Source organism: Hypanus sabinus, chromosome 17 (assembly GCF_030144855.1).
Source record: "Hypanus sabinus isolate sHypSab1 chromosome 17, sHypSab1.hap1, whole genome shotgun sequence".
NCBI classification, from domain to species: Eukaryota; Metazoa; Chordata; class Chondrichthyes; order Myliobatiformes; family Dasyatidae; genus Hypanus; species Hypanus sabinus.
In genome coordinates this window covers 3,313,366-3,335,859 of record NC_082722.1, presented here as the reverse complement: position 1 = coordinate 3,335,859, position 22,494 = coordinate 3,313,366, and the positions used below count along the sequence as shown (strand labels likewise).

The window sequence follows — 22,494 nt, the reverse complement described above, 5'->3', positions numbered from 1 at the left end:
TGGGACCACCAGGTAAAAGAAGAGAAGCCATTGAAATAAAATTAAAGGAAAAGAAGTCTAACAAAGATGAAGGTCTTGCTTGAAGTAAGAATTGGTATTTGAATGTAAACAAGGTGGGAGAGTGGAAACCTGATTGGATGAAGACTAACCAATCAGGACGGATGGACAACAGGGGTACAAATACCACTGCCGACATGCCCAGGCATCGTCCCTGATGAAGATGGCAGAGTTTGTCATTATAGCGTTGATTATAATCAACTTCCTGTACCTGGCTGGAAGCCTAAGAAGATTTGATTTTCCATGTCAAACTCGGTCTATCCTAAAGGTCTAAATTTAGAAATTCAGTGCTTATTGGTACTGCATTCAAACAATATATACTGCACTGTTTCTTGAAAAGTGCACTCTGCACAAATGCTTGTATTATGCATATTAATTCTGAACAAGGAATGATCCAACCTGGTAAGTCCAATACATAAGTGTGTAGGTATAGCTTCTTCCCTCCTTTTGTTCCTGTCTCCCAGCTGAGATCCCAACTGAGAAAGCTCCCCCTCAGGTTTCACCTCTCACCTTTAACCCATGACCTCTGGTTCTAGTGCCACCCAATCTCAGTGGACAAAGCCGCAGGTATTCCTGAACTGCCTGTCTCAGCTGCTGAAGCTAAAAATAAGAACTGAAGATGTAGGTCGGGCAGCATCTGTTGGAATCGCAACAGAATTAATCTTTCTGTTCCAAGACCCTCGGCAGCAAGAAGCTGCAGGAAGGATGGGGGAGAGGTGTGTCTCTGATTTGTTAAAACTGGAACAGCCTTGGGGATAAGCTGTAAACAGGATTATCTGCTCACTGAGCGAATGGGAGCATTTAGAGAAATGCTATAAGGAGAGGTTGGACAAACCTGGGTTGTTTTCTCCGGAATGCAATAGGCTGAGGGGAGTGACCCAAATTATGAAAGGCATAGACAGCATAGGTAGGTTGTTTCTTCCCAGGGTGGGAATGTCAAATTCCAGAGTTTAAAGGGAGGGGCAGAATGTTTAAAAGAACTTTTTAAACAGAGAGTGGTAGATGCCTGCAATGCACTGCCAGAGGAGGTGCTGGAAGGCGGGGGATGGGGGATGGGGGTTGATAGGGAACAATGTGCAGGCAGGTGAGTGGTTTAATTTTTCATTATTGCCAGCACAGACGTGATGGGCTGAAGGCCTGTTCCTATGCTGTACCATTCTATGTTCTAATGAAGAACTGATAGAAGGCAGAACAGGAGCAGAAGCGTGGCAGGTCAGACTGGAATTATGCTCCACTTCTGATGATCAAAAGAATCTTAGCATGAATCCTGGAACGCTTCCACTCGATGAGCTATTTTTAGCTATTTTCCGGAAGCAGCCAGTGCATTTCATATATTCAAGAGTCCCTGGGCCGTGCACCAATTATTCTGGCACTCTTGGGTGAAGCGAAGCAGCGAAGTCTGCCTGGTGCAGCTCATTAGCCCGTGGTCTGCAGATTTTGTCATTTCAGAGGAGCTAACTCATTAAAACAAGTCCCAGAAACCTGTTCTGGTCTCCATGGTAACTGGCTTCAAAGGTAAGATCAAAGTTTTCCATATGACCCTTTGTGGAACTGGTGCCGTTTAGAAGGATCTCAAAGTTGGTTGGTGCCTTTAAAGTTTCATGAGTGCTCAGTTCTGATCGCCTGATACAAAGGTGATTTGGAGGCTTTGGGAATGGTGGAGAGGAGGTTTACCAGGATGCTGCTGCCTGCATGAGAGGGTATTTTCCATGTTTCTCTGCAGTACCAGAGGCCTGAGAGAAGACGATGAGAGGCTTGACAAAGTACACAGGCAGAACTTTTCTCCCAGGGGAGAACTATCACCTACTTGAGGTGGGGAGGGAGTGAGACACAGGGATTATAAACTGACAGAAGAGCTTTAGTTCAGTTTGGCATTGTGTTTGGCACAGACGCAGTGGGCTGAAGGGAAGGACCTGATCTTTTGCTGTGCTGAGGGTGAAGTGTGTGGAGGAGCAGTTAATGAACGATTCTCAGGAACCCGCTGGACGTTTGGGAGTGTATGAGGCAAACTCCAGAGTATTATGGAATCATCCTCCACAGAAACAGACAAACTGGTCCAGCCTGCTAACAATTCCCATTGGAGCGGTACAGTTCTGCTTGTATTCGGCCATATCCCTCAAACTTCTCAATCAACGGCCCTGTCCAACTGCTTCTTAAATGTTGTTAACGTACCTGCATCAACCACTTCCTCTCTTAACTCATTCCACCTACTGACTGTGTGAAAAAGTTGCCTTCAGCCTCTTATTAAATTTCTCCCCTCTTACCATAAACCAGTGCCCTCTAGTCCTTGATTGCCCAACCCTGGGAAAAAGAATGTGCACGTTCACTCCACCTATGCCCCTTTTAAATGTAAATGTTTCTATAAACATGTTACGGTATAGTAGTGGTTAGCCCAGGCCTCTACAGAGCAAGCTGAAGATCAGGGTTTAATGCGCACTTCTGCCTGTAAGGAGCTTGTACATTCCTCCATGACCACGTGAGTTTCCTCCGGATGTTCCGGATTCTTCCCACATTCCAAAAGATGTACAGTTAGCGTTCATGATTTATGGCCATGCTAGGTTGCTGCCAGAAGCTTGTGGGCTCCCCAGCACAGTCTTCGCTGATTTAATGTGATGCATGCACACGTTTCATTGTATGTTTCAACGTACATGTGACAAGTGAAGCTGATCGAGCACAGCCCTCTCACGTGGGCTCGTACACCAACTTGGCTAACAGCTACGTGACTCGCTGACGAAACGGTCAGAAGCATTCCACATCTAGGGTCAGTATGATTTGGAGTTCAACCAAATCGGAAAGTTGGGCTGTTCCGATTAAAGGAACCTCGATTTGAGTGAACACTGTGGAAATACTGCCCATACACAGTTATCGGTAGCCCAGAAATGACAGATCATACACCGGCATTAAATTATAAAGGAAGTATATTTACCTTATTGCAACTTTATCAGACAGTTGACAGAGAAAGAAAAAGATGAAAGGGCCCATTACAGATAAACCAGTCTAAATGTGCTCATACACATTGGAGCTCATTTCTCTAACATCTGGGGGTAGCTTCACTCACGGCACTGAATTCTCCTCACCAACCACAGGTAGAACTTCCCCTCTCGGATTCCTCTGCCTCGCAAAGTGCTCCCTGTAATAGGGACTCCCTTTGATGGGATCTTCCAGGCATCTTCCCCGTGCTTCTCTCCACCACTCCCACCAAAAGACTACAGTCCTTCAGAGAACTCTTCCCACCCAGCTCTCGAGATTTTTCCATGCCTTCCCGCTCCTGATTGGCTGACACAACATTCCCAAGTTGGACAAAATGGCTCCTTATCTTTAGCCGAAGCCAAAACACTCTTACCAGCAGAACACACTGTTGTTACAGAAAACTGTTCAAATAAAATACCTCACAGCATAGCAATAGAAATCTTAACCAGGGCGTTACACTAATATAATCTTTAAGATCACCCCCTCAGTCTCCTACACCCCAATTAGAAAAGCTCCAACGTGCTAAACCTTTCTCCATTTCTCAGTCCCTCGAGTCCCAACAAAATCTTTCTGCATTCCTTCAAGCATAAAGGTATTTTTACCTATAGAGGACAACCAGAACTGAGCTCAACATGCCAAATATGGCTGACCATCATCACCCAATGTAACATCCCAACTTCTATACACAATGCCCAGACTGATGAAGGCGGGCACAGCACTGAAAGACTTCCTTACCACTGGTTACCTGTGTTGCAATTTTCAGGGAACAATGGGGACACACAGAGATACGATGGCTTCTCTGAATTCCAATAATGAGACTAGTTTTAAATTCTTAGATAGTGTTTCAAAGTTTCTAGTCGGGACTTCAGTCAGACAATGCTCTGCGAACACGGCACTGCGGAACACTTAGGTAAGATCTGCTGGCTGCAGGGCGGTGCTCAGTCAGCTAGGGATTCTGCCAAGGAAGCAGCAAGAGGAAGCAGAAGATAGCAAGAGAGCTGGGGCACCAGCTAAGCTGAGAGCTAACTCAACCGGGTTAGCGGTACCATCACTGGATAACTAAACGGACTCACCGAGACTGAGAACCAATGAATGATAGAGAAAGGGATGAGAAACTGCTGCATTCTTGTTTTCACTGAAAGATGGCTAACAGGAACATGCCCCATTCACCGTTTCAACTTGTTGTGATGAATCTGTTCCATGCAAAAACAATCTCCCTAGAGGTGGAACTTGTTTGGGCGTAAACAAAGGTTGGTGCACACACTCATCTGTAGTTAGTTCTCACTGTCCTGGGGCAATTAAATATCTTACAATTAAATGGCGGCCACCTTACCTGCTCAGAGAGATTACTAGTATGATCATCACCGCTGTCGAGTCCCCCAAAGGGCGAAAGCTAACGGTGCACTGGGAGAGATTTACAGTATCATCAGCTTTTGACAAACCAAGCATCCAAACAGTCTCTTCATAATTGCAGAAGACTTCAACTATGTTAACCTGCAGGAGATTTTACCCAGATTCCATCAACATATTGCCAGGAGAACAAACAAACTTGAGCATGTTTATACAAACAGACACGGTATTTAGAAAGCCATCCCACCCACATCTTCACTTCGATGCTTGACTACCAGATGAACTCAACACTTCTATGCGTGCTTTGAAAGGGAGAACACAACTACAGCTGTGAAGATCCCTGCTGCACCTGGTGACCCTGTCATCTCTGTCTCACAGGCCAATGTTAGCCTGTCTTTAAAGAGAGTGAACCTTCGCAAGGCAGAAGGTCCCGATGGAGTACCTGGTAAGGCTCTGAAAACCTGTGACAACCAACTAGCGGGAGTACTCAAGGACATTTTCAACCTCTCACTCCTACAGGTGGAAGTTCCCACTTGCTTCAAAAAGGCAACAATTACACCAGTGCCTAAGAATAATGTGGGCTGCCTTAACGATTATCGCCCAGTAGCGCTCACATCCACAGTGATGAAATGCTTTGAGAGGTTGGTCATGACTAGACTGAACCTGGACCCATTGCAATTTGCCTATCGCCACAATAGGTCAACAGTAAGCACAATCTCAATGGCTTTTCACATGGCTTTAGACCACCTGGACAACACAAACACCTACGTCAGGATGCTGTTCATCGACTATAGCTCAGTATTTAATAACATCATTCCCACAATCCTGATTGAGAAGCTGCAGAACCTGGGCCTCTGTACTTCCCTCTGCAACTGGATTCTTGACTTCCTAACTGGAAGACCACAATCTGTGTGGATTAATGATAACGTATGCTGACGATGCAACCACTGTTGGTAGAATCTTAGATGTGATGAGACGGTGTACAGGAGCGAGATATGTCAACTAGTGGAGTGGTGTCACATCAACAACCTGGCACTCAATGTCGGTAAGAGGAAAGAGCTGATTGTGGACTTCAGAAAGGGTCAGACGAAGGAACACATACCAATCCTCATAGAGGGATCAGAAGTGGAGAGAGTGAGCAGTTTCAAGTTCCTGGGTGTCAAGATCTCTGAGGATCTAACCTGGTCCCAACATATTGATGCAGTTATAAAGAAGGTAAGACAGAGGCTATACTTCATTTAGGAGTTTGAAGAGATTTGGTATGTCAACAAATACACTCAAAAACCTCTATAGATGTACTGTGGAGAGCATTCAGACAGGCTGCATCACTGTCTGATATGGGGGTGGGGGGGCTACTGCACAGGACTGAAAGAAAATGCAGAAGGTTGTAAATTTAGTGGACTCCATCTTGGGCAGTAGCCTACAAAGTACTCAGGTCATCTTTAGGGAGTGGTGTCTCAGAAAGGCAGCGTCCATTATTAAGGACCTCCAGCACACAGGACATGCCCTTTTCTCACTGTTACCATCAGGTAGGAGGTACAGAAGCCTGAAGGCACACACTCAGTGATTCAGGAACAGCTTCTTCCCCTCTGCCATCAGATTCCTAAATGGACATTGAACCCTTGAACACTTTTTAATATATATTATTTCTGTTTTTTGTGCAATTTTTAATCTATTCAATATATGTATACTGTAAATAATTAACTTATTTACTTATTATTATTATTTTATTTTGTTTTTTTCCTTTTATACTATGTATTGCATTGAACTGCTGCTGCTAAGTTAACAAATTTCACGTCACATGCCAGTGATAATAAACTTGATCCTATTCTGATTCTATGTCTCTCTGACCATATCTTAAAAGTGTTGATCCCAGCACAGTGGGAAAACAGTCAAGAGCACAATCACCAATGGCCTGTCTCTAAGCTTCAGGGCTGTTTCGAATGGACTAACTGGCAGATGTTCGAGGAGGTTGCTACACAGACCCCGAGAAAAGTCCCTGATCTGTTACTGGCTACATCAGCAAGTGCGTAGATGATGTAGATACCTCAAGAATAGTCACCTAACTGTCCAAGCAGAATCCCTGTCTAAACACAGAGGGTGTGCTCCATGAGAAAAGCCTGGGATACTTCCTTCGAGTCTGCTGACAGAACAACTCTCAGAGCAGATAGGACAATCCTCATCTTAGGCATCAAAAGGGCAAAGATTGCCTACACAAAACGATCAGAATACCTGTCCAATAGCAAACCCTGGTGTATGAGGCTGGGCGTCAATGGCATGACTGTCTACACAGGGAAAAACAGTGTTGACCATACAAGTGACTCCTTCCTCCCTGATGCTCTAAGATACTTTTCTCCAAGTAACACAACGGTGTCCAGGAAATCTACCCCCCGCCCCCGCCCCCCCAGGAGAGCAGCCACGGTCTGTAAAAGCAGCAGGTGTGAGGAGGGCTCTGCAGAGAGTTAACCCCTGTAAGTCAGCCAGGCTGAGTACTTAGAGAGTGTGCACACCCACTCACCAACATCTTCATGAACATCACTTCATTCATCCAGGCTGCTATCCTCACATGTTTCGAATCAACCACCATCGTCCCTGTACCAAAGAGTAATTCCAGCTCATCATGAAGTGCTTTGAATGGGCGGTAATGGCACCCATCAAAAACTCTATTCGTGACACATTGATACTCACAGATTTGCTTCCTGACAGAACCACGCTGGACTTGAAACACCCAGAGAACAAGAGCACATGTCAGAAGCAACACACACAAACTATGAGTGGAACGCAGCAGACCAGAGCTTTCAGCCCGAAACATCAACTCTACCTTCTTCCATAGATGCTTCCTGACCTGCTGAGTTCCTCCTGCATTTTGTGTGCATTGCTTTGAACTTTTACCATTTTCTCTTGTTTTTTCACACGTCAGATTGCTGTTTCTAGATTTCCATTTGGCATTTAACACCAACAGACCTTGGTGAACGAACTCCTACTCATCCACTGTGCAACTGGGTATTGGACTTAGTAAGCAATAAACGTCAGATAGTCAGGATGCACAACCGCTCCTCCCTCCCCTGCGTCTTCACCAGGAGTGCCTCTGAGCCCATGGCCTACCACACTGCAGAGCCAAACATCCGTCTGATCACATTGTCAAGCTCACAGATGCCAGAACACCAACAACAATGAGACAGAGAGGAGGTGGAAGAACTCGAGGCCCGGTGCCAGGCAAAACACCTCTTCATCAATGTCAGCAAGTCAAAGGAGAGGGTTTTTGACTTCAGGACAACTCACACCCCTCAACATGGTCCCACAACACATCCTACACAATCAGCAAAGCTCAACAATGCCTTTACTTTCTGAAGAGGCTGAAGAGAGCTGGACTATGCACATCTGTACTCACGTTGTTCCACAGATGCGCAGTGGAGAGCATCCTAACATGCTGCATCACTGCACGGTGCAGAAACTACACTGCAGCAGACAGGAAGGTTCAACACCAGGTAATCGAAACTGCCAACTGCATCAGCAGCACTAGCCTACATGCTGATGATACAGAAAGATGCAGGACAGGACGCCTCCCACCCTGCTCATAGACTGTCTGCTTCACTCCCCTCAGGGAGCGCGCATCCAAACCAGGGCTACCAGACTCCAAAACTGTTACTTTCGTCAAGTAGTAATGTTGATCAACACCTCCACTCACTAACCCCCTGATCCACACCCCCAACCAGCTATCATTCCCTGTCAGTCACCTTATGTACAGACTCACCTGTGCCCAGTGTCACTTTATGAGCTATCTTACGAATTTGTATTTACTTTTATTTCATTATTAACCTGTTCTTTATATTTTTTGTGTTGCATCAGAGCCAGCGTAACAATTATATCATTCTACTTTATATTTGAGTACTGGAAATGAAATCAAACAATGTTGAATCTTGAACGTCATCGTCCCTCTGTTCTACAGCACCCCAAGGGCCATACTGTTCATTGTCAGAGTCCTGTCCTGATCTGTCCTTCAACACCAAATAAATTAGACTCCATTTGCCATTCTTCAGGCCAATTACCCAGCTGATCAGGATCTCCCTGTACATCTTGATAACCATCTTCACTGTCAATTATTTCAGTGTCATTTGCAAATTTATTAATGCCTTGCATGTTCTTATTCAAATTATTGATAACGATGACCAGGAAAAATGGGCCCAGCACCAACACCTGAGGTACACCATTGATCTCAGGCCTGCAGTCTGAGAAGAACCTTGCACCATCAAGCCAACTATATATTCGGTTAGCCAGTTGTCCCTGGGTCCCCTGCCACCCATAGCAACCGACCGTGTGGAGTCTTAAGTTCCTTACTGTAGTTCATATAAACAATCTCTATTACTCTATCCTTGGTTACTTCTTTAAAACACTCAAATTTGTGATTCATCACCTTCCATGCACAAAGCCATGTTGACTATTTCTAATTGACCTCTGGTTTCCCAAATATCTTTCCCTCAGAATTCTCTCCAGTAGCTTCCCTTCCACAGAAGCCTGACTTACTGGAGAGCCTTTTCCTTGTTGCTCCATTTCCTGTGTAATGGTTTATCCTCTCATTTTCCAGCACTTCACCTGTCACTAACGGTGACCCGGGTATCTCAGGCAGACTGTGCCAGTTTGGTACTGAATGGGGAGGGGTTACCCAAGGGGTTTGTAATCAGATGAGGAAGCACTTTGCAAGGAGGGAGAATGATGGTTTGGGTTTTGTTTGAGCAGCTGGGTGGGGACAGGCGTGATGGAGAGACCGAGGAGCCAAGGCTCGGTTTCGAACTCCACTCGTGCTGCCCGTAGTTACTCCTCTAGTAGCTCTGACCTCACCTCACAGCTGGTCACAGATGGTAGGCAGTGTCCTGGACAATCCTGATAGGTAGTCCAGAAGAGAAGGATTGTTCGGGAATATACTGGAGGTATATGAATAGAGCAGGTATTACTGGTAATTCATGCAAGATCCAGTTTTCAGTTCTTATTGTAAAATGCAAGTCGTAAATTGAAGGTATTCTGGCCTACCCACATACTAAGATATCTGATTTACACATGCATCAGACAATGGGGTTGTGTTAATTACCCTGCAGCAATTCAGACTGATCTGTGTTTAAATTATTTTTACCATTGTAAATGTAAATAACTTCAGGGAAGTTTACAATTTGTTTGTCCCAGCAAAGCTATTTGAATGTTGAGAGATATCTCCCACCGTAGATAGCAATTCAAAGTAAGCATTGTCAACCCAAAGTACTGAAGTAATAATGTCATTGTGATTATGGAAATTGGATTGAATCTACCATTACCATTGATCTTAAGGGTATAACAATCCATGTACTTTGAGTCGGGGGTGGGGGGGCTTCACACGAATACCTGTTTGTTGTGATGAATAAAGATTTTTATATCATCAGCTTTAGTGACTTCCATCATTTGGGTCCAGGATGCTTTTGTGTGGCTAGGGCCTTAGTCCAAGGGGGTGAGAACTTTTACGAGTAGCACCCACACGTAGATCTGTTGACATCGATGACAATGGAATCACCAAATATCACAGAGTGCTGCGAAGAGATGAACTGTTGACAGTGAAGTGTGGTGTATATGTACATGTGTATTTGTGTAAGGGAATGGTAGTTCAGTGAGACAGGGCTCCAGTTGTGAAGGTGGTTACTGACAGTCCAGGGCGCCAGAGGGGTGTGTGACTACTCTGTAGTCGTGTACTGGCTTGTGAGTGTGTTCATGTCTTTTTATGATTATATTTAAACTTTGGGGTGACAGATCTTTATATGAGAAGGAATACAATATATATCATGAATTCAGTGGGACAGAATCAGAAGATTGTGGATACATACATACTCAGTGATTTTAAGTATGTACTGTTCAATGTTAATGGGAATTAGTGAGGAAATATTTGAAGGAGAAGTTATAGCCAGGTATATCTATGGCACCTATTAAGGTCAGACACTGGACGGTTGAGAATCTTGTTGACCCCAGCCAGCCCTTGCACCTGATTACCACATTCACCCCAGGGAGAAGCTAGCATTTTGTCTGAGCTGCCCTCACTTAAAGTTGCTTGTGGAAATTCAGAATTCTGACACAAGCTTGAAGAGATGATTGAAATTTACCCAATGCATACAGAAGATATCCAAACATTGGTAAATGCAAAATGCCCAAGGACACACAAAATGCTGGAGGAACTCAGCATCCATGGAAAAGAGCAAACAATCTACGTTTTGGGCCAAGACCCTTCACAGGTCCTGATGAAAGGTCTCGACCTGGTACCGTGCCTGTCATTGGGCCTGTTACTGTGCAATGTGTCTAAATAAATAAATGAAATGAGGGCAGTATGGTGGTGTAGTGGCTTGCATAACACTATCACAGCTCCGGCGAGCTGGGTTCAAATCTTGCCACTGCCTGTTTTCTCCATGGTTGCGTCAGTTTAGTCTGGGCGCTCTAAACCATTAATCCATGTAAGACACAGCGAGGGTCCAGCACCAGACCCTTTGATACACAAGTGGTTGGAGGCTGTCACCTCTCACCCTCTACCTCCTGTTACTAAGCCAGGTTTGGATCACACTTGTCAGCCTCTCTGGATCAATGGCTTCTGAACAATTAGACCAATTTTCCTGGAGGGATCTTGTCAAAGTCTGATTGAGAGAATATTGACAACCACTGCATTGCCCTGTTTTCTGAATCTTCAGAATATTCAATCAAACATTTCAGGTGGGATCTTCCTCCTGACCAGGTCAAGTTTGACTCTCTTCATTTATTTCCTCTCTTTACGGGTGCAGATTAATTCTGTCCCTCTGAGAGTTTTCCACTACAACTGTTGTAATGGGAGTGTAGTGAGAAGATATACCGTCAAGTCCTCCATTACCTAGGCCACACTGAAGTGATGCTGCTGTGGTACTGACCCCCAGTTTATCTGCCTGTTCACGGGGGGGTGGGGAGGTGGGGGCGAATGCTAATCTCACCGTGCATTAGCCGAGTACAACCTGGCCATCTGCCCTGGCTCAGGCAGAAAGACCGCTCACCCTTTGGGGCCCACTTCACTGGCAGCTCTGTGAACCACCGTTCTGGACACAGAGGTGAGACTAAACTCTGATTAACCTGATAAAAGTATTTAGGTTATTTATTTATTTGTTCATTTATGGGATGTGGGCGTCACCAGCTCAGCCGGCATTTATTGCCCATCCCTAGTTGCCCTTGAGAAGCTGGTGATGAGCTGCCTTCTTGAACCGCGGCAGTCCCTGAGGTATAGGTTCACCCCCATGCTGTTAGGGAGGGAATTCCATGATTTTGACCCAGCGACAATGAAGGAATGGTGGTATGTCTCCAAGTTAGGATGGTGAGTGACTTGGAGGGGGATTTCCATGTGGTGGTGTTCCCAGGTGTCTGCAGTTCTCATCCTTCTAGATGGTGGTGGTGGGTCTATGAGAGACATTCACAGAGCTAATGATCAGAACATTTCTTGCATGGAAGGTGCGTCAAGCTTAGGGGGAGCATAGGCTTATGGTGACAGGGACCAGATATACGGTAAAGCGGACCTGAGGGTAGTTTTTTTACACAGAGAGTGGATAATATCTGGAATTTTCTGGCAGAGGAGGTGGTGGAATCAGGTTAGTTAATAAATTGAAGAGATGTTTAGAAATACTTAAACAGGGAAGGTATAACTGGCATGAGTGAGTGGGGCCGAAGGGCCTTTTTCGACAGTGACCCTAGGAGTGTGTGGAACCTACCCATCAGCAGCAAGAAGTATCTCCTCATGGCCATCAAAGCCTTGGAATAGCCTCCGACATTGCCTTGTCAGGGCAATGATCAGCCCCTGAAGAGGGTACAACATCGAATGTGTTCATGTACCTCTCCACAGCTCACTGTAACTCGATCTGTGGCCCATGTTCCCTGCCTGTCACAGAGATTCCTCCTGCCCACGCTGCGGGTAGGGCCACCCCTCTTTGTTTGCCTCTGTAACAGTGTGCTGGAGTCCCTAGCAACTGCTCAAGTCCTGACTCTAGAGCTGAGTCTGGCACAGGGCTTATTTTTATCTGCTCTGTTCAAACTGGCACATATCTAATGTGTTCCCATGAGAACCAATTGTTTTCTGATAGCTGAAAATCAGAGGGATTGCAATTAGAGCAGTGGTCCAGCGAGTGACAGTCAGTCAGGGTCTGTGAGGGCGGAGGTTGTCATTGCAGCTAGCACGTTAGACACACACCGCAATTAATCCACCCTCGCTTAGAGTGGCCACCTCTCACCTAGTGAGGGCCATTAAGGAACAAACAACGGTCTATACGTGGAGAGAAAGCAGTCAAATTGGGAGGGTTTAAGTTCAAAGAGGGTGTATGGAGCAGGTATTTTTGCACAGAGAGAAATGGATGCCTGAAGTACACAGCCAAATGTGGTGATGGAGGCAGGTACAACAGAATCTTAGACAGACACATGAATGTGCTGGGACTAGAGTAATGGACCTTGATAGGCAGAAGGGATACGTTGCTTAATTACTTCAGTACAACATCATGGGCTGTTTCTGTGCTGTCCTGTTCCATACTCTACCAAGAGTGTAATGAGAAGTCCCTGTCCGCTAACTGCACCAGGTTCTCTGCTCTCCTGACTTGACCCATGGGCAGCAAGAGGTAGACACTCCAGCAAGTCAGGAGCAGGAGCAAGTGCCTGGTCTCTCTAGCTTGGTTCTGTCACTTAGTGAAGTCACCATGGATGTGATCGTGGGCTGAATGCCATACTCTCACCTAACCCCACTGGGTGGTTGCTGGGGGTGGCAGAGCATGGGTGGATAGGAGGCTGGGCTGTGTGGGGGAGAGTTGTGGATGGAGACAGGATCAAGGATTCACATGACATTGGCAAGGTGAGGGTAGTAAACTGGTAAGGGGCAATCTCAATCTTTTAGAAGACTTAACTGCCCCAGGCAAATTCTGGCCACTTTACAGGGCATCAGCTCTGCAGTGAAGACTTGCTTCTGCGGGAGGGGGCAGCACAATGGGAGAAGTACCCAGCTTGTTGTCCAATCAACTACTGGGATTTATCGTGCCCACCTGAGAGGATTTGCATTGGAGGTGGAACTTGGGCCAACGAAGGAATCAGGAGTGTTTTGGGTACATTAGGAAGTGGGCACTCTGTGCTTAGATTATCTCGATGAGATTGGAGAAGTGATGGAGGCACAGAGAGTGGTGAACTCATCCCAAAACATCACCGGATATTCCTCCTCACCACTGGAGATTCCTACAGGAGGCATTGTCACAGGAAGCCTGCGCATCATGCAGACTCCGCCGTTTCCCTGCAGCTACCACCGGGTAACTACTTCCCTTCAAACATTCAGTCCTTGAACAACCGGCGAATCAGATTCTGTGCCCATGATGAAGGTGTTGCCTCTAGTGATTGTGTACATGGGAGGGCTCCATGTTGAGTGGTGATGCCACTGTCAGAGTGCTCTTCACCATATATTGCAGAAATCTGTGAAGTTCAGTTATAAGGAGAGACTGGTAGGTTGGGACAGCTTTCCCTGGAGGAAAAGACCTGATAGGTGACCTTACAGAAGTTTATAAACTCATGATGGACATGCGTAAGGCATATGGTCACAACTCTTCTCCCCAGGGTAGGGGAAGTCAAAAATTGGAAGGGAGCTGAGAGGGTGGTACACACTGCCAGAGGAAGTGGTGGAGTCAGTTCCAATTCCAGCATTTAGGTATTTGGAGGTGTATGGACAGAAGGGTTTAGTGGGTCATACACAGGCAAATAGGACCAGCTCTGGTTGGCACCTTGGGCAGTGAGGAATGAGTTGGGCCAATGGGCCTGTTTTCATTTTGTATCTCTCTGTGACCATCACCAAAAGTATTTGCAGATTTATTTTTTAAATTGAATTCAAATATGGTTATTCTGTACACCCCAAAGGTGTGAGCTGGGGCCACTTTGAATAACGGTGGATGTTGCTCATGTGGGAACTTGTGTGGTGGTAACCACTCTGCAGGCTGGTTGGCAATGGAGGCAAAGGTGCAGAAGATGATTCATAGAACCAGAGATCCAGGTTCAATCTTAACTCCAGGCCCCATCGGTATGGAGTTTGCATGTTCTGTCTGAGACGGTGTAGGATTGTTTCATGTACCTCCCCTATCCCAAATGTGAGCAGCTCGGCCGGTTAATTGGACACTGCAACTTTCCCATAATGGAAGTGTGGGGCACAGATGCAAGCCGGTGGGTGAAAATAACTTCCCAAATCGGTGCCTAAAACGCTGAGAGTGTGGCTTCAGGCTCCTATCCCTCCTAGTGAGAAGAGGACGCGTCCCAGATGTAAGAATTCTTAATAATTGTGCCCTCTTCCCGCACCACCTGTGAGTTTGTCCTTGGCAGGCAACGATCTCTGTCTGAGAGATTTAATGGATCTTTCCTCTCCCAAACCCAAACCTCAGCCTTCATTCCAAGTATTCAGCACTCCAATGTTTTTAGCTCCATTCTCCTCTTTCAATGGCCGGGGGCTGCCTGCAGCCAAAATCATTAAATTATTCCAGTTTGGCAGCAGAGAATATGTGGTTTGTAATGAGCCAGGAGAAGCAGAAACTCTGAGATAAACTTAGGAGAGGTGCTGGAAAAACTCAACAGGTGCCTGTGGAGAGAGAACAGAGCTGATGTTTCTGGTTGAGAGGGGGTGGGAGTGGGCGGAGTGAGCAGAGAAAAGATCTGAGACAGGGCAGGCACTGAGAACGGCCAGTCATCACCGAGACTTTAGGTTCCATATCAGAAAGGGGAGAGTACTCAACTCCAGATGGTGCCAAGCTACGGTCTCTCTTTGCATCACAGCTGTAAGTCGGATTTTAAGTATTTTAGGTTTGTTGGGATCGGTTTTGGGAGAGGGAATAGATTTAGGTATCAGGTTAGTGTCTAGGTCTAGGGACAGGGATGTGGAGGAATTAGAGAACAGGCTCCGTTCAGTGAGTGTCAGGCTTGTATGACAGCGAGGATGAGGGCTGGGGTTGTCCTCCAGGATCAAAGTTTTGTCCAGGCGAGAACTGCGAGTTTGGGTCTCGTCATCAATGAGTCCAGAGCTCTTAGATTGTCATTGGCAAGCATGGGTTGGTGCTGAGGACCAATGCCCTCTAAACGAGGCAGCACCCAGAGAAGAGGAGGCCCGATGGGGGGCAGTCCGTGTCTGTGAACCTATGGAAGCTGAAGGCTCAGTATCTGAGAAACTACAGTGTGCTGGAGGCTGGAGGCCAAAGCCGATGGTCTGGGACAGGGCTCATTTTCCTTTTGCTGCTTCGTTTCATTCTGTTCGGTGTCATTCTGCTCGGCACGGTGGGCACAGGAATACGTGACGACCCTCGCGGGTTGCTGTCAGCACATCCTTGGGTGTCGTGATTGGAAATGCAAAGGACATCGTATGTTTGGAAGGACATGCACGGTAAGTAGAAGGGCATGAAGAACAGGGAGAACAAAGGGTTCAAACCCATAGTTCTCTGAAAGCAATGTGCTGAAGAAGGAATGTACTAATCTCTAGCTCTTGGGATATAAATATAAAGAGCTGTAATGTTATTTTGCAACTGGTCAGGCCTCATAGAACATAGAACATAAAGGAGTATAGCACAGGGGCATCCATGTGCCTATCTAAATGTCTCTTAAAAGCCTCTAATGTAGTTGCCTCTGCCACCATAGCAGGCAGCAGATTCCAGGCATGCACCACCCTCTGAGTGAAAAAAACTTACTCTTCACATCCCCCTTGAGCCTAATCCCTCCCACTTTCAACCCATGCCCTCTGGTCTTGGACATTTCAACCCTGGAAAACAGATACTCTTTGCCCCCTCTATCTATGCCTCTCATAATCTTATAAACCTCTATCAGGTCTCCCCTCAGCCTCTGACACTCCAGAGAAAACAACCCAAGTTTACCCAGCCTCTCATGAAGCACATGCCCTCTGACCCAGGCAGCGTCCTGGTAAACCTCTTCTGCACCCTCTCCAAAGCCTCAACAGCTTTCCTAGAGTGGGACGCCCAGAACAGTAGCAAACTCCAGATGAGGAGCATTTTAAGCTTAACCTCCTGACTTTTGAATTCAATGCCTTGACTAATAAAAGCTAACGTTCCATAAGCCTTCCTAACCACTTTCAAGGAGTTGTGAACTTGGACCCCAAGATCTCTCTGCTCAGCCCCCAACAGTGTATTGCCTCCATGAATTTGACCTACTGAAGGGCAACACCTCATATTTATTTGGGTTAAACACCATTTGCCATTTCTTGGCTCATATCTGTAACTGATCTATATCATGCTGTACTCTGTGCCAGTCTTCTACATTAACCACAACTCACCAATCTTGATCTCATCAGCAAATTTACTAACCCACCCATCTACATTTTCCTCCAGGTCATTTATGTACATCACAAACAGCAGAGGTCCCAGCACAGATTCCTGTAGAACTCCACAAATTACAGGCCTGCAGCTCGAATGAGTCCCTGCAACCACTACCCTGTCTGTTCTACGTGCAATCCTGTTCTGAATCCAGACACCACAGATCCCAAACACGAGGAAATCTGCAGATGCTGGAAACTCAAGCAACACACACAAAGTGCTGGTGGAACACAGCAGGCCAGGCAGCATCTATAGGGAGAAGCACTGTCGACGTTTCGGGCTGAGACCCTTTGTCAGGACTAACAGAATGGAAAGATAGTAAGAGATTTGAAAGTAGGAGGGGGAGGGAAATCCAAAATGATAGGAGAAGACTGGAGGGGGTGGGGTGAAGCTAAGAGCTGGAAAGGTGATTTGCAAAAGGGATACAGAGCTGGAGAAGGGAGAGGATCATGGGGTGGAAGGACTAGGGAGAAAGAAAGGGGGAGGGGAGCACCAGAGGGAGATGGAAAACAGGGAAGGAGTGATTGTGAGAGGGGCAGAGAGAGAGAAAAAAAGAAAAGGAACGGGGGAAAAATAAATAAAATCAGCTTTGGGGTAAGAAGGGGAAGAGGGGCATTACCGGAAGTTAGAGAAGTCAATGTTCATGCCATCAGGTTGGAGGCTACCCAGACGGAATATAAGGTTGTTGTTCCTCCAACCTGAGTTTGGCTTCATCTTGACAGTAGAGGAGGTCATGGATAGATGTTATAGCCTGAGGAAAAGTACAGACTCAGAACAACAAATATTTTTTCGGTTTTTAATTCCTTTATCTGTTTTGGATGTTTAAGTGCCAGAAGAGGGTCTTAAAACAAAACAAACAACTTTACAATCAGGTCCTGCCATTACAATCTCCATTTAACCTTCGATCCACACGCTTGTGTCTCGACCAATTGCGTATGCAGTATAAAAATACAAAGCAAATTGCACAAAACTAATACAGTAGTGGCAATTCTGAGGGAACGCAATTCAAACAACACTAGAATCTCCCCAACCCTGGACCTTATACACAGCAGCAAAACATGTAAGCAAATACACCTCGTCTAAGATGTCTACTACTCTTTAGTACACACACGCTGAACCCCCAAATGGAGACCAAACATTCACGTTACGCGGTTACGTGCACAATCAGCCATGATACAATAAATTTAGACAAAAGGTACACTTCAGCACAACTTTGACTAGATATTGCCAGGTAGTTAAATTACAGGAAGATTGACCTACTTGGCTGGTGAGGAACTTTGCAAGCCATGCTATCCAGCGTCAAGTTCTTTACTCATGAAAATCTAAAGCATCCATGAGTAAAACATGTCAATTGACCGATATTCTCAATTCACCAACAAGCATAAACAAATTCACATGGATATTGTAAATTAATGCTCACCTTTCCTCACCAAGCCCAATACCTCTTGGGGGGGGGGGTACTCGATTCAGCAGCAGAAAACAAAATGGTCTCCCCACTATCCCGCGCGTGCGTAATGACATCATCTTCTCCACTTAAAGGCACAGACAGCTATTCTAGCATTATCCGGATGAACGCCTAAGTACACTTTTAATGATACTGAATAAGATTTGATGATCACCTGGTTACATAGACATATCAGAATGAGAATGGGACGTGGAATTTAAATGTGTGGCCACTGGGAGGTCCTGCTTTTTCTGGCGGACCGAGCGTAGGTGTTCAGCGCAACGGTCTCCCAGTCTGCGTTGGGTCTCACCAATATATAAAAGGCTACACTGGGAGCACCGGATGCAGTATACCACACCAGCTGACTCACAGATGAAGTGTTGCCTCACCTGGAAGGACTGTCTGGGGCCCTGAATGGTGGTGAGGGAGGAAGTGTAAGGGCAGGTGTAGCACTTGTTCCGCTTACAAGGATAAGTGCCAGGAGGGAGATCAGTGGGAAGGGATGGGGGGGGGGACGAATGGACAAGGGAGTCGCGTAGGGAGCGATCCCTGTGAAAAGCAGAAGGGGGGGGGAGGGAAAAACGTGCTTGGTCGTAGGATCCCGTTGGAGGTGGCGGAAGTTATGGAGAATTATATGTTGGACCTGGAGGCTGGTGGGGTGGTAGGTAAGGACAAAGGGAACCCTATCCCAAGTGGGGTAGCAAGCGGATGGAATGACAGCAGATGTGCATGAAATGGGAGAGATGCATTTGAGAGCAGAGTTGATGGTAGACGAAGGGAAGCCCCTTTGCTTAAAAAACAAAGACATCTCCTTCGTCCTGGAAAGTAAAGCCTCATCCTGAGAGCAGATGCGGTGGAAACGGAGGAATTGTGAGAAGGGGATGGCATGTTTGCAAGAGACAGGGTGGGAAGAGGAATAGTCCAGGCAGCTGTGAGAGTCTGTAGGCTTATAGTAGATATCAGTAGATAAGCCGTCTCCAGAGATGGAGACAGAAAGATCAAGAAAGGGGCGGGAGATGTCAGAAATGGAACAAGTAAATTTGAGGGCAGGGTGAAAGCTGGAGACAAAGTTAATGAAGTCAACGAGCTCAGCATGCGTGCAGGAGGCAGCGCCAATGCAGTCGTCGATGTAGCGAAGGAAAAGAGGGGGACGGATACCCGTATAAACTTGGAACATGGACTGTTCCACAAAGCCAACAGAAGGCAGGCATAACTGGGACCCATATGGGTGTCCATGGCCACACCTTTGGTTTAGAGGAAGTGGGAGGAGCCAAAGGAGAAATTATTGAGAGTAATGACTAATTCCGCTAGACGGGGGAGAGTGGTGGTAGAGGGAAACTGGTTAGGTCTGGAATCCAAAAAGAAGCGGAGAGCTTTGAGCCCTTCCTCGGTCCACCAGAGAAAGCAGGATCTCCCAGTGGCCACACACTTTAATTCCACGTCCCATTCCCATTCTGATATGTCTATCCATGGCCTCCTCTACTGTGAAGATGAAGCCACACTCAGGTTGGAGCAACAACACCTTATATACCGGCTGGGTAGCCTCCAACCTGATGGCATGAACATTGACTTCTCTAACTTCTGTTAATGCCCCTCCTCCCTTCTTACCACATCCCCGATATATTTAGCTTTTTCCCCCTCCCCTTTTTTTTCTCTGTCTGCCCATCACTCTGCCTGTTCTCCATCTCCCTCTGGTGCTCCCTTCCCTCTTTCTTTCTCCCTAGGCCACCTGTCCCATGATCCTTTCCCTTCTCCAGCTCTGTATCACTTTCGCCAATCACCTTTCCAGCTCTTAGCTTCATCCCTCCCCCTCCGGTCTTCTCCTATCATTTTGTGTTTTCCCCTCCCCCTCCTACTTTCAAATCTCTTACTATCTTTCCTTTGGGTTAGTCCTGACGAAGGGTCTCGGCCTGAGAGGTCAACTGTGCTTCTCCCTGTCGATGCTGCCTGGCCTGCCGCATTCCACCAGCATTTTGTGTGTGTTGTCATGAATCCCATGCATCTGAATCTTCTGGATTAGTCTCTTATGTCAGACTTTGTCAAACGCCTGACTAAAGTCCATGTAGACAACATCCCTTTCATCAGCTGGTTTAAAAACTCAATCAGACTGGTAAGGCACAACCTCCCGAGCATAAAGCCATGCTGGCTCCCTCTGATTAGGCCATGGGTTTCCAAATGTTTACTTGTTGCTCTGTGTGCACTAAACTTCAGGAAGGACGCGGCTGTGCTGGAGAGGTGCAGAGGACATCGGCCTGACTGAAGCAGTTCAGTCATGGGGAGAAACTGCAGTGGCTGAGTTTGCATTACCTGGGTCAAAGAAGGCTGGAGGGTGAAACAAATAAGATTACTGTATTCATTAGAAGGTCGCTAACCAGGATATTTTTCCCACAGTAGAGGGATGGTAAACAAGAGGGCTTAGGTTTGACATGAGGAGTTTTAAAGGGGCTCTACACATTAAGTGTTTTTTTACAGGGATCAGTTGCTATCTGGAACTCACTGCTGGAGGAAGTGATGGAGTCAAATACAATGGCTATGGTTAAGAGACAATTCAATAGATACTTCAATCAAAATCTGATTAATTATCACTGACATGCCGTAAGTGTCATTAAAATGAAGGCGCGAGAGCACCTCTACTTAGAAGTTTGCACAGATTCAGCATGTCATCTGAAATTCTGACTATCTTTTATAGATGCACAGTGGAGACTGATTGCTGACTGATTGCATAATGGCCTTGTATGGAAACGTCGGTGTCCAAGACTGGAAAACACTTGAAGAATGTGGTGGATACGGCCAAGTCCATCACAAGCAAAGGAGCGCAGTCACCAGAAAGCAGGATTGATCATCAGGGACCCCCTCCATCTCCCTTCTCGTTCTTGCCAGCAGAAAGGAGGCACAGGAGCCTCAGGACCCAGACCACCAGGTTCAAGAATGGTTATTACTCTGGAACCAGGATGGATAACGTCACTGACCTGAACACTGAAATGACTCCACAACCGATGAATTCACTGTCAAGGACTTCACAACTCACGCCCTCAGTATTATCTATTTATTTATTTATTTATTTATTTTGTATTTGCAAAATTTGTCTTCTTTGATTGTTTTCAGATTTTTTGTGTGCAGTTTTTTTTTGTGTTTTTTTTTAGATTCTATCGCATTTTCTTTGTTCTGTGAATGCCTGTGAGAAAATAAATCTCAGGGTAGTATATACTGTATGTGCTTTGTTAATAAATGTGCTTTGAATTTTGTGATTTCTTTGCATTAGAGTTTCTTTCGCGGTCTGTGGTGCTCTTCGTGAGTAGTCACTGTAGAAGTTTGCAAGACGCAATTTGGAGCCAAACCAAAATCTCTTCAAACTTCGAAAGAAGCAGAGTTACTAGCCTACCCCCTCCATGACTGCATCATGTGCTGGGCCCAGGACCAATTCTGCAAGCTGAAGCTGCTCACCCCTTCTCCTTATCGGTCAGTAAGGACTGGAATTTCAATTCCCGAGTCCACAGCCAATTCCATGTATGATTGTCTCTAATCAAAAACAGGCAAGGCACAGAGGGATACAGTCCGAGTGTGGGGAAATGGGATGGGGGTAGGTTGTCATCGGTGTGGTGGGGGCTAAAGGGCCTTTTCCTGTACTGTACTACTCCAGGACTCCAAAGACAGTTACACACTTTTTTGAGTCCAGGCTAGGTGTGAACAACAAGTTCTGACCACTGTTTGGATGAAACATAAGAGAAACAGATGTGCTCATGACATGTTCTCCCAGTACCTGCCCCCAGCCAACATTCCCCTTAAACAAATCCTGTACCAAATGACTTTGGCCTTGGGCTATGTCTGTGTGAGAGCTGTTGCTAGCTTCCTCTCGGTGACACGGTAGCACAACAGTTAGTACAGTGCTTCACAGCCCTGGCTATCAGAGTGGATTCGAGTCCTGCTGATGCTCGTTCTACCCGCGACCGTCTGGACTTGTTCCAGCTTCTTCCCACCTTCCTCGCGTTCCTGAGGTGCTGCATACTATGTTGGTGCTGGAAGCGTTGGTGACATTTGCGGGTTGCCCAGCACAACACTCCCTGATTTGATTTAATACAAAGTAATGTATTTCACTGTAGGTTTTGATGGAAAGTCAATCTTTAAGATACTTAATCTTCAGGTTGGTGACCAGCGAGGTCACCAGTGGTTAACAAGGGAGGTTCAGTGCATTCTGACCCAGGGGACGGATGTGCCTTGGAGGCACCAATTCTGCTGTCAGCTATTGATGGAAGTCTGATCTAGGGAGTAATGAAGTGGCTCGCGGAGCCTGCAGTCAGTTGTCTATCGACTGAGATGTAGGCTACAGCT

At 46.3% G+C, this 22,494-nt stretch overlaps 1 long non-coding RNA gene across 2 annotated transcripts; it reads left to right on the top strand.

The window, feature by feature from the left end:
• The first annotated feature begins 1,381 nt into the window (after positions 1–1,381).
• On the top strand, positions 1,382–21,410 carry LOC132406655 (uncharacterized). 2 transcript variants are annotated; one of them, XR_009516209.1, is made up of 3 exons: positions 1,382–1,572; positions 20,638–20,760; positions 20,855–21,410. It is a non-coding gene; the product is annotated as an uncharacterized LOC132406655 (long non-coding RNA). The 2 variants fall into 2 exon arrangements; XR_009516208.1 differs by lacking the exon at positions 1,382–1,572 and adding an exon at positions 10,995–15,781.
• Positions 21,411–22,494: the final 1,084 nt, after the last annotated feature.